Source organism: Palaemon carinicauda, chromosome 7, assembly GCF_036898095.1.
Source record: "Palaemon carinicauda isolate YSFRI2023 chromosome 7, ASM3689809v2, whole genome shotgun sequence".
Classification (NCBI taxonomy): Eukaryota; Metazoa; Arthropoda; class Malacostraca; order Decapoda; family Palaemonidae; genus Palaemon; species Palaemon carinicauda.
The window spans coordinates 28324084-28336583 of NC_090731.1; the positions used below are offsets into that span (position 1 = coordinate 28324084).

At 33.9% G+C, this 12500-nt stretch overlaps 1 protein-coding gene across 4 annotated transcripts in view; it reads right to left on the reverse strand.

Moving 5' to 3' along the window:
• Positions 1-12500, reverse strand: part of LOC137643908 (high-affinity choline transporter 1-like) — a 76025-nt gene that overhangs the window by 62928 nt on the left and 597 nt on the right. The gene's annotated exons all lie outside the window — the stretch shown is intronic.

Below are 12500 nucleotides of genomic sequence, written 5' to 3' on the forward strand. Positions count from 1 at the left end.
TACATGCTGAGTCATCAGCAGCCATTGCCCGGCTGTCCTAGCTTTGATGGAGAGGGGACTTGGGCATTGTCGGGCTTGCTAGGTCAATGTCACTGTCCTTTGTCTCTGTCATTCATGAACGGTCTTTTAACCTTTAAAGTGAGGGATGACCAGGTCCAAAAGCTATAAAATTCCTCAGATGCACTTCCATCTAGAAGAAAATCTGACATGAAATGAGCGTCTCTTCATAATCTATATATGTCATATCTAAATTATGTTGAAGTTGTTGCCGATCTTAAGATATTCGATATTGTATATTCATTGCTTTTCATTTAGTTTATTTATTTCCTTAATTCATTTCTTCACTGGGCTATTTTTCCCCGTTGAACCCCTTGGGCTTATAACAGCCTGCTTTTCAAACTTGGGTTTTAGCTTAGCTAGTAATGATAAGGATAATGATAATAATTAAATCTCCGAATGTAGAATTGAAATAACTAGTGGGAAGGAAGAGTCCAATATAAAGTTATATTGTTTGGTATTATGATGCCCTTTTACGCATTATTTCTTCTAACGGACGATTTTCTGTTCATATTAAGCCTTTAGAACATGTCAAGGAGAAAGGGTAGAAAATTTGTCATGATACGAACAAATGTACTGAAAATAAATCAATTGATTGAGGGCATTGAATAACTTAAATTTTATCAAAGAAGGAACAGGATATGAATGGGACATCCGTTAATGATATTTGAGGATATATTGGGATGTAGCCCGAATGAAATGGTGTTCGGATAAGAAGTAAAAGGACCGATTAAAATATTGGCAGAAAAATGGAAAGATCGAGAGGAAACGGATAGAGAATATGTCAAGAATTGGAGAAAAAAGATCGGCAAAATAAGATAGCTTTCCCTTAAAAACCGTCAAACGAGCCAAGGAAAGACAAAGAAAAGGCTTGGTGTGAAAAGTGAGAACAGACAGTTTGCTGTAGGACAACAGGTGTTGGTTGACATACAGTGAATAATTTAAGATTTATCAAAGAAGGAATATCTAAACTATCACCCGAACAAGAATTGTAGCACAAATATCCTGTAGTTTCCTTTAAATAGAAATAAAAAAAAAATATATATATATATCTATCGAAAACTGAGTTACGAAATGGCACGAGTCAGGAGAATAGAACGAATTAGTGTGTGGTGGCTTATGATACAGCAAAGTAGATTTTATCCTGCCATAAAAGGATTCATAGACTTTGAAAAACCAAAACAAACGATGACAGAGAAAGGATTTGAAAATTTAAGAAGATTGGGGACCTATCAGAAAAGAACATATACTTGAAGCACGATAACAAAAGTTGTGTGAATGTCGATAGTCAGCTGTCTCCTGAACTAAATATAAATGGTAACGTGAGAAATGAAATGTAGGCCTACTTAAGGCCGTTCTTGAATGGCAGAGGCAAGAGGCAGTGACAATGCCCTAGCCGGACAATGCCCTAGAGACTGACCATACACACTTAAGATCATGGCCCATACCCCTTCTCCACCCAAGCTGGGACCAAGGAGAGCCAGGCAATGGGTCCTGATGACTCAGCAGGTACACCTATATGCTTCCCCAAACACCCCATTCTTACCTCCCTAACGATGGTGTGGTTGCACACACTACAAGAAGTTACCGAGCTTAAGCGTGACTCGAACCCCAGTCCGGTGAATCGCCAGGCAGGGATGTTTCCAATAGGCCACCACAAGTTATAGATTTTATAAAGGGCAGGAGAATTGAAGAAAAGGGGGAGGAAATTGAATGGGTTGATTGTACTCAGAAGACCTTGAGTAAGCAAAGAATGAACTATTGCTGAGTAAAAGGGCACAAAATTTGCTAAAACTTGTTAAAAGGTCGAAGGTGTTGACGAATACAGGTAGTCTTAAAAGCAATGTTGCCAAATCAGAGGTTTTGAAAACGAGGAATCCTCTAGTAGAGGTCATAGCATTAGGAATTCAACCTATCAGTGTTGTACGCACAATGGGACTATCTTTGTACATTAATTGAAAATTATGGATAATTTGAGAACGAAATCTTCAAAGGCTAACGAAGGCTAATCAGGCTAGGGGGCAAGCTTAGCTAAGTATGAATAACACAATTATTTACATTTATCACATATGTACAGTATATATATGTATATATATATATATATATATATATATATATATATATATATATATATATATATATATATATATACATATATATATATATATGGTGTGTGTGTGTTAGTGTGTGTGTGTGCGCGCGCGCGTGTGCATGTGTATATACATATACGTACATGTATTTACTTATATATATATATATGTATATATATATATATATATATATATATATATATATATATATATATACACATACATATATATATATATATATATATATATATATATATATATATATATATATATGTGTGTGCGTGATGTGTATGTGTGTGGTATACCTCATTAGATAGACTAGATTTAGTCTGTGGAACGGAATCTTGATACAGAAACCTATTAGAGTTTTGGTAAATATGGCCTTGTGGTGAATGCCTTGCAGGAAATGTCAGGGTTGCATTCTTAATGAATTTATTGGTGATGGCAAATGTTCAACATATGTGACTAATGACTGATAGGTGACATTGACGTAGACACGTTCATCGACTGCATAAACGCCTAACCTAAAGCTTCTAGAAGAGTGAGGAAGCCAAGATCTGCGTACATAAAGGCTTAAATGGCTCTCATGAATAGCAGAGGTAAAGAGTCAGCGACAGTGCAGGACAATGCCCTATATCCATATGATTATCGCCCTAGACTCCTGTCCATTCAAGTTAGGACCAGGGAGGGCCAGGCAATAGCTGCTGATTACTTAGCAAGTAGACCCATAAGTTCCCCCAAACCTCCCTATCTTTAGCTCACAAGGATGGTGAGGTGCATGATTTGATAAAGATAAAAAGAGGTAATGGTGAATGATGGAAATTAACGGAGGCCCTTTGCTTCGCACGGCGTTGGAGGCTTTAGTTCGTTACATAATCATAGTTCATAATTATGTGCTATACGGTTGTATAAATATATGCACTATACACATCAGTGTACGCCCTGGCTGCAACAAAAAGATGTGCAAGAAATAAAACCACTAACACTAGGGTTGTGATGGCCGATGTGGTAAGGTCTATGACTGGTGACCGCCAAACTGGGGTTCGAGTACCACTCATATTCGTAAGTTTCTTTAGTCGCTGCAACCTCACCATCCTTGTGAACTAAGGATGGGGCGTTTGTGGGAGCCTATAAGTCTATCTGCTGAGTCATTAGCTGCCATTGCCTGGCCCTCCTTTGTCCTAGCTTGGTTGGAGAGGGGTCTTGGGCGCTGATCATATGTATAAATGGTCAGTCTCTGCGGACTTGTCCTGTTTGATAGAGCAATGTCATTTTCCCCTGCCTCTGTCATTCATGAGTGGCCTTTAAACCTTTAAACCCCTGAATGGTTTCTAACTAACAAATAAAGGGATCAGTAAGAAATATTCCAATATTTTCTTCATAATAACATTGTTTCCAGTATAATCTAGATAACTGAGTTATGAGAAAGTCTGGTTTGCTTTCAAATTACCTGAGTTATGGATGATTCTTTCAAGGCTTCTTATTTAATGATATATTTTTCAAAGAAAACAATACAAAATTTGCATCGGAATATATCATGAAATCTAATTTGAATTTTACAACAATCTTACTCTCCACCAAAGTGAATGAATACTAATAGAAGAGAGAGAGAGAGAGAGAGAGAGAGAGAGAGAGAGAGAGAGAGAGAGAGAGAGAGAGTTTTCATAGTTTATATAGAAAATAATTATTTTAATGTTATTACTGTTTTTGAAATATTTAATTTTTGCTTGTTTCCTTTCCTCACTGGGAGATCTTCTCTGTTGGAGCCCCTGGGCTTATAGTATCCCGCTTTTCCAACTAGGGTTGTAGCTTAGCAAGTAATAATAATGATAATGATAATAAATGCGGTTTTTACGTGAGGTAATGGAAGTACGCACAAAAGATTAGAATATAATTTTGATCAAATTCTTCACAGTGACTATGATACGAGCTCCATCCAAAAAGTCCTGCCATAAAGGTTCAATTAAATTTCTTTCTCATCGTTTATTCTGAAACAATTTTAGATGATACCAGCTGATGAAACATTTACAAAGCATGCTGTCAGCAGCATCAGCTGAGTGTCAGCTAATCTATCGGGCTAGAGTGGCTTTCTCCGTGAATTTGAAACGTGCTGACGAATATGGGTTACGATTATGCAAGGTTAAGTACAATGACTTTCAACTTGATGTTCATCTTTATATATAGGTTTGTTTTCATTTAGTCATTAAAAGTTTGATTCATTTTTTTTTTGTATGTATGTTTTCCAATTTTGTTTATTGCCATTTATTGAATTAGGTTTTTGCATCAGTTTCACGCGTTGTATATTATCTCAAAGCTTTGGGGGTTTTCTTTAATGAATTAAGATTAAGCTGAATGAATCCTTTTTTGGTCGAATAGTCTATTTTTAGTCTTTTTTTTTATTTTCCCCCTAAACGAAAATGAAATGATAATATATATATATATGTATATATACATATATATATATATATATATATATATATATATATATATATATATATATAGTTATATATATATATACATATATATAGTGTATACTATAAATATATATGTGTGTATATATATATATATATGTATATATATATATATATATATATATATATATATATATATATATATATATATATATATACACTGCAGAACGATTTTATCTCCCACAATAGGTTACCATTATCATGGAAAGTAAATATTTCTATGCAGTTGTAACAGTGGCCTCTTTATTTTTAGTCTTAAGGAAAACACTACAATATGCCTGAAAAAAAAAAAAACCCTTATTATAGGAATCGGTGCATATATTCATTTGGTTAACAGGCGCTTTCACTATGTTTAATGCCTTTTGTCAGTTACGTATCATCACGAATATTTACTATAGTCCATTTCTTTTATCGAGGCAGATTTGCACCGACTTGCAGCGGTGCCCTTTTAGCTCGGAAAAGTTTCCTGATCGCTGATTGGTTAGAATTATCTCGTCCAACCAATCAGCGACCAGGAAACTTTTCCGAGCTAAAAAGGCATCGCTAAAAGAAATTGACTATAGTTAAAAGCGTTAGTCTTTAAGACTTGAGGTAAAACATCCATTTGACCCCCTGTTGAAACGAGATAAATACTTAGTTAAGATTTTAGAAACCACTTTAATACTAATGTTTCTTTTTAAACAGGATGCCATAGCAATAAGTAAATTCTGACCTAATTCTGGGAGATTATTTCAAAATATCAAAAGCCCACCCTTCTGCAATCGCCGTGAGATGAGTGCTAGAAACGGATAAACGTAAGTTTTTAATTCTTTATCGATACAAAATAAATTTATAGTAACAGAAGTCAAAAAGATTTGAGATAAGAAACGGGGGAAAAAATAACACGAAGTAGAAATCTCCAATGTTAGAAATCAAACTATTGCATTTTCTGCCGATTTCTTAAACTAAATTTTTACTGTCTTTGAATTTTATCTAATTAACACTCGTAGAATATCAACGATAGATATACATGCACCCGCACCTCCTCCCTCCAGGTTGTGACTACTCTCTCTCCTACTACCTGAGAGAAGGGGCGAGTCGAGCGTGATCGAAATATATATATATATATATATATATATATATATATATATATATATATATATATATATATATATATATATGCATATATATATGCATATATATATATATATATATATATATATATATATATATATATATATATATATATGTGTGTGTGTGTGTGTGTGTGTGTGTGTTTAGCCAGACACTTGCTTTATCTTATAAAGGAGATTAACTGCCATGACTTAAGCAACCAGTCCACTATAATTATCGAAGCTTTATCCGAGCAGTAAATAAGCCTTTCCCGGAAAGGGAAGAATTTACCTTACAAGAGGCAGGAATATGGCCAACAATACAAAGAGCTTAATTCCTTCTTCGAAAATAGGTCCGAAGAAAAGAAAAAAGGAAAAACAAGAGTGTCGAAAAGAAGGAAAGGAAAAACAAGAGTGCAAAAAAGTAAAGGAAAAACAAGAATGCAGAAAAGAAGAAAAGGAAAAACAAGAGTGCAGAAAAGAAGACAAGGAAAAACAAGAGTGCAGTTAATTACGAAAGAAACAATTGGTCTGCTTCAGCGGAACGGTTAGAGTGGCATGACTTTGGAAATGGCAACTTTGCACTTCTTGCTTCTACGTTCAACCTTATGGCCACCATGAAATCAACAAGAACTTGCTGAGGTCATCTTCGATATCATGTATTGGCAGTTTTGCTCTCTTAGTAAGATTCCTAAAAGCAGTTTATTTGATTTGCCTTTTTTGACGGCTATTTACTTATTAAGTAACTTGTTATTGTAGAAGTATCCATGTGTGGAAATGCTCTCTCTCTCTCTCTCTCTCTCTCTCTCTCTCTCTCTCTCTCTCTCTCTCTCTCTCTCTCTCTCTCTCTTGTGTTTGGGGATGCTACATTCAAGCATCTAACAAGCAGTAAAATCATCCAAGGATAAACAAAGCAGTAAAATCATCCAAGGATAAACATCTTTAAATCAACTGCTCTCTCTCTCTCTCTCTCTCTCTCTCTCTCTCTCTCTCTCTCTCTCTCTCTCTCTCTCTCTCTCTCTCCCAGGTATGTTAAGAATCCAAGTGAAAAGCCAAGCAAGGGGGAGTGACCTTTCTTTTGTAAACAAACACATGCATTGGGTTTTGTCCTGAGCTTTACCCAGAGCTCTTTGGCAGCAAGGAACACAGGCCAAAATGCAGGAGAAGTTAAAGAAACGATCTTTTGTATTGCATTGTTTACTGTGGCGTTGCATTCTAGTTTTAGAATGGCTCCAATGTCAACGTTGTGGGATTTCATTTTCCGGGGAATAGTCTTCATTTGTTGGGAAAAGTCCGATTCTTCTTTGGCCAGGCAGAGAGACTGGCATGGCTGCTCATATCAGGTTTGCTCATAGCAAGAAACATATTAAATCATTTCCCAATCGAGTGTTAGTAAACTTACTTAAGCTATAAACTGAGAGATATTGGATGTAATAGTGTCGAATAGTGTAGCCGAGTACAATACCAAACTCATATTATTGCCATAATCACAATAAGAATGAAAGGACCAAACTGCACAGCATACTAATCAGGGTAAAATACATACTAGAAGGTAAAGGGAAGTAGAGAAATTAATTAAACAGATATGGAAACTTATACAACCAATTGAAAACCTGATTATGCATAATTGCAAAGAAATGAAAATTAATGGTACAGGATAAAAAAGAATATATATATATATATATATATATATATATATATATATATATATATATATATATTTGTATATATACATATATATATATATATATATATATATATATATATTTGTATATATACATATATATATATATATATATATATATATATATATATATATATATATATATATATATATATATATATATATATATACATATAGGGGAAAAGGGGAAGTAGAAAGTCTCTCAAAATAAAGGAGCAGCATTTTAAAACATAGTAGACGGATACATCTTCATAAATCTGAAGGATATGCTTATAAAGAGCATACATGCACCAGTTAAGGACTAAATTCTGCTTCTCGCAGGTATCCAGACCCTGCCCCATGATAGTTATCATCTAAAATAGAGGAGCATTTAAATGTTACCAAAAATCCTGATAGATATGAAATGTTTTGCATGTAATTACGGTACCCTAACATCTTATTGGAGATGGAAGAAGATTATTAGTCAAAAGGACATAGAATTTGTCTTTGGCAATTGTTTCATTGGCCTGTTTCAAGATGCAATCAAAATTTGCACCACCTTCACATTAGGGTTAATGACAAGCTTCCTCAGAGTTGGGATGGGAGTGAAGGTGTTATTTGAAACTGGAGTAGTATTAGTAGTAGTAGCGCCGTTAACAACAGTAGGCGTAGCTAGAGCTTTGGATATAGGGGCCCGGGAGGGCTAGCCAGTAAAGAGGCTCCCCTCCCCCTTATCCTGGTGAGTTGATGGAAACTTAGAATTTTTATTTTATGACCCTTCTTTGGAGGGGCCCCTCTCTTGGAGACCCGGGGGCCACCCTCCCGTCACTCACTTTGCTACGACACTGATAACAAACATGAAACTCTAAGTGAGGCATGTTACCGTGTTTCAAGGTTTGAAAGGCCATTAATTAATGGCAGAGGCAAGGAACAGTGATAATACCCTAGCTAGCAGGACAATGCCCTAGAGACTGAACATATATACATATGATCAGAGCCCAAGGCCCCTCTCCACCCAGGCTAGAACCAAGGAGGGTCAGGCAATGGTTGCGGATGATTCAATAGGTAGACCTATTGGCTCCTCTAAACTGCACCCCAACATCCCAAGCTCACAAGGATAGTGCGGTTGCAGAAATCACAAGAAACTATTGAGCTTGAGCGGGACTTAAACTCCTGTCCGTCGATTGCCAGGCAAGGACGTTTCTAATAGGCAAGTAATTTAAGAAGAACTTTTATCAGTTTAAAAATTTCTTGTAGTTCCCAGAAGATGACAAATTGATTCTGCCGACAAAATCCATTTTAACTTACACTTTGAAATAAGATTGGTGAAAGAGGGCAAAAAATGATTACAGTTTTTATCCTTATTGAATCAACGAGAGTATTTATCAAGATAAGGAATCAAAACCAGTGATCAGAATGCAATGAAGAAAAAGGTTCAATGCCATGCGGAAGGAAAGGAAGGGTGACATCAGACATATAAATAAGTCTTCTGTCCTCAAAGACATTCGCACCTTGCTCACTCTGTGATCTGATAGGAGAGCGCATGGGGTACAGACTAAAAGCAAGCAGGGAAAAGCAGCGCAGAAAAGATTCTTGACGTTAGATAATAATAATAATAATATTAATAATAATAATAATAATAATAATAATTGCTGCCTCAGTGGCGTTAATCATGTAAAAACTTTTTTTTATTGTTCTTTTGAAAAAGTTCATTACAAGATTAACGCCACTGAGGCAGCTATCACTTTTAATAAAACCAAGGCCAATCTATTGGCCTTGAATAAAACTTGCTTGAAAGAGGGTCTACTCCCGATATACAATAATAATAATAATAATAATAATATATATATATATATATATATATATATATATATATATATATATATATATTTCTAAAGTACGACTGACAGTAGCAACATTGATAATAAAAATAAAAGTCCAGCAAAAAAAGGAAACTATCATCAACAAATAATTGGATTGCATAAACTAACATAAAAGCCCTCACACCTCCCCAAAATTTTTTTTCTAAAAAAAAAAAAAAAAAAAAAAAAAAAAAAAAAAAAAAAAAAAAAAAATTGTCATATATACAGTAGATGTCAAACAAAACACAAAGTTTCCAATAAATAAAAAATATCAATGGTTGGAAGGAGAGTTTTTCTATTTTTTTTTCTTTTTCTTTCACATGAAGTTACTGACGGAAATGGCTCAGAGGCAAATAACGTTACAACTAAGTATGATATAAAGAGCAGTTTAGAGTGAAGAATCTAGCTACTATAAGAAGCAGAATACAATTATGCAACTCCGGAGGTCGAATCTGAAGTGTTAGATTGCTAGTGAGAATCTTCAGAGTGCAAGTTCGAAGAGTAAAAGAGAACTTTGGAAGCCCAGGAAGGAAAGGAGTGCGAAATATATTGACGAGTAAATTTGAAATGTTGAGATGTGCGTATAACGATATTACCATAAAAAAAAAGAAAAAAAAATAATCGAATCACAATAGTGAATTCGGGGTGACAGTGTAGCCTACCATAGGTACATGTTGCTGTTAAATTTTCCAGTGACGAACTACGCAAAGCACTCGATTATGACATTTGATATAACCCGATATTCAGATCATGAATTAAGCGTCGCAGAAGAAAATATAGAAATTTTATAAACTTCTTCGCAAATTAATCGCATTTGGCATTTGATATAACCCGAACTTCAGATCATGAAATAAGTGTCGCAGAAGAAAATATAGAAACTTTTTTTCCTCAGATTTATGTTGTCTTCAATAAAAGTCTCTCCAGACGTCTGAGATGAAATGGCATTGAAAAAAAGACCGAGAAAATCGGAAGCGAGGAATATTTATGGATATTAATTTTTTTCCCGACTAGAAACGAGGGGGCAGACGGAAATACTTGAAGAGTGACTGCCAACAAATATTGTTTCTAACCTTGAGCAGGCAATTGGCGGGTTGGGCCACCGAGGACCTAAGTAGAGTTCAGCCAAGATATTCCATCTTTATATAATTGTAAACATGATGCTACCTTTGTTTATGTGAAATCCCCCTCTTTGGATAATCATATTATAGCGTGACCACTTAACACAAATCATGCTATTGCTGTGAACTCAATCTTACATACAGTCATTCTAATAGCATTGAAATAGTTCTGTTGAGGTTATCACGCGGAAATTATCATAACAAAACTTAAAAAGGTGTTATTCTAGCATTACTTGTTTGGGGGAAGATTTAATTGTATCTGGCAAGAGGATTTACGCAATACTACCGGGTCTCAAGGTTCAGTCCTTTTTTTTTTTTTTTTTTTTTTTTTTTTGGCGCTGCACCAGGATCAGTTAAATGGTGCCATGAATGTTGCAAATAGTTCTGCTAGAATCGTTGTGAAGCACAAGGTGTGGTCTTTAAAATTTTGTTCTTTTCTTTAGGAAATGTCGTCTTTAAACTCATGAAAATTTTGTCTTTAAACTTTCATGTAAATTTCGTCTTTGAATTTTCATTAAAATTTCGTGTCTAAACTTTCATGAAAATTTTGTCTTTAAACTTTCATGTAAATTTCGTCTTTGAATTTTCATTAAAATTTCGTCTCTAAACTTTCATGAAAATTTTGTCTTAAAACTTTCATGAAAATTTCGTCTTTAAATTTTCATGAAAATTTCTTCTTTAAATTTTCATGAAAATTTCGTCTCTAAACTTTCATGAAAATTTTGTCTTTAAACTTTCATGCAAATTTCGTTTTTAAACCTTCAAGAAAATTTCGTCTTTAAACTATCATGAAAATTTTGTCTCTATTCTTTCTTGAAAATTTCATCTGTAACATTTCATGAAAAAAAGGAGGGATTAAAGTATATAGATAGTTAAAAGGATAGAATTATCCTAAGAGACGTGTTAGTGCAGAAGTATGTTATGCAACAAAAGTAATCTCCTTTCGGGTCCGGAGGAACAAGGCCGATAACTTTCGGACTTACTGTACACGTTTTGGGAGAGGAGATAAGGTTGTTTATATTATTTTCACTTTCGTTTATCTTATTGAATGGGCACATGTTAAAGGCTTGAATAATTTGAAACAATTTACTTATTTACAAGTGCTAATGTCAATTTAGAAAATAATAATTTTCAAAAGTATTCTTTGGGCATATTGGCGTTGAGAGAAGTCTAAATAATTTGGATAGAATAATTTCATGTATAATTAATGTATGGAAGGCATTTGAAAACCTTATAGAAAAAAATTAAGAGAATTTATCGACCTGTGAATGAAATAGGCAGGCTATTTAAAACTAACGGTGACTAGAATAAATGATAAAAAAAAAAGATAATAATCAATTCCGTAAGAATTTCCAAAATTTTGCGTAAAGGAGTTTTTTTTTTAGTTTGACTATCGGCATTATATGTCTTTTATCAAAAGAAAGCAAAGATAATGAAGTTATGGAAGCGCAATCATATGAAAAAGCATGAAAAGAAGAGAAAAAAATCTCTCGACCTCCTAAACTACTATTGTAATATACAGGAAAATAATAAAAAAGCACAATTTAATTAATTAACGGTATGAGTATTGATAGATTCTGTTTAATAACTTATGGATGAATTATTCAAGAAGATTGAGAAACTAGATTTTTATATCACTTGGAATTAGAGTTCTAATAAATGAAATAGCATATTTTTGCTAATTGTTTTTCAAGTTATTTAATTGAGTCTCGTGGGCTTATACAATTTATTAATAGATTGATGGGATATATTTCCTTATCGATTATTAAGTTTGGATATATCATTTGAAGGAAGGATTCATGATAAACTTTAGTAATGGGTATAAGAGAGAGAGAGAGAGAGAGAGAGAGAGAGAGAGAGAGAGAGAGAGAGAGAGAGAGAGAGAGAGAGATAGATAGGTAGATACATATATATATATATATAATTTATATATATATATATATATATATAAATATATATATATATATATATATATATATATATATATATATATATATATATATATATATATATATATATATATATATACTCGTATGAGTTGTATAGGTCTCTAATATTAAGAGGTATTGTATGAGAGAGAGAGAGAGAGAGAGAGAGAGAGAGAGAGAGAGAGAGAGAGAGAGAGAGAGAGAGAGATGTGATCTATTG